Source organism: Hylobates moloch, unplaced genomic scaffold (assembly GCF_009828535.3).
Source record: "Hylobates moloch isolate HMO894 unplaced genomic scaffold, HMol_V3 SCAFFOLD_7, whole genome shotgun sequence".
Classification (NCBI taxonomy): Eukaryota; Metazoa; Chordata; class Mammalia; order Primates; family Hylobatidae; genus Hylobates; species Hylobates moloch.
Genome location: NW_026652282.1, coordinates 10,899,353 through 10,899,671, shown reverse-complemented (window position 1 = coordinate 10,899,671; position 319 = coordinate 10,899,353).

Genomic DNA, 319 nt, shown 5'->3' with positions numbered 1-319 from the left:
TATGTTTATTGCGGCACTATTCACAATAGCAAAGACTTGGAACCAACCCAAATGTCCAACAACAATAGACTGGATTAAGAAAATGTGGCACATATACACCATGGAATACTATGCAGCCATAAAAAATGATGAGTTCGTGTCCTTTGTAGGGACATGGATGAAACTGGAAAACATCATTCTCAGTAAACTATCGCAAGGACAAAAAACCAAACACCGCATGTTCTCACTCATAGGTGGGAATTGAACAATGAGAACTCATGGACACAGGAAGGGGAACATCACATTCCGGGTACTGTTGTGGGGTGGGGGGTGGGGGGGG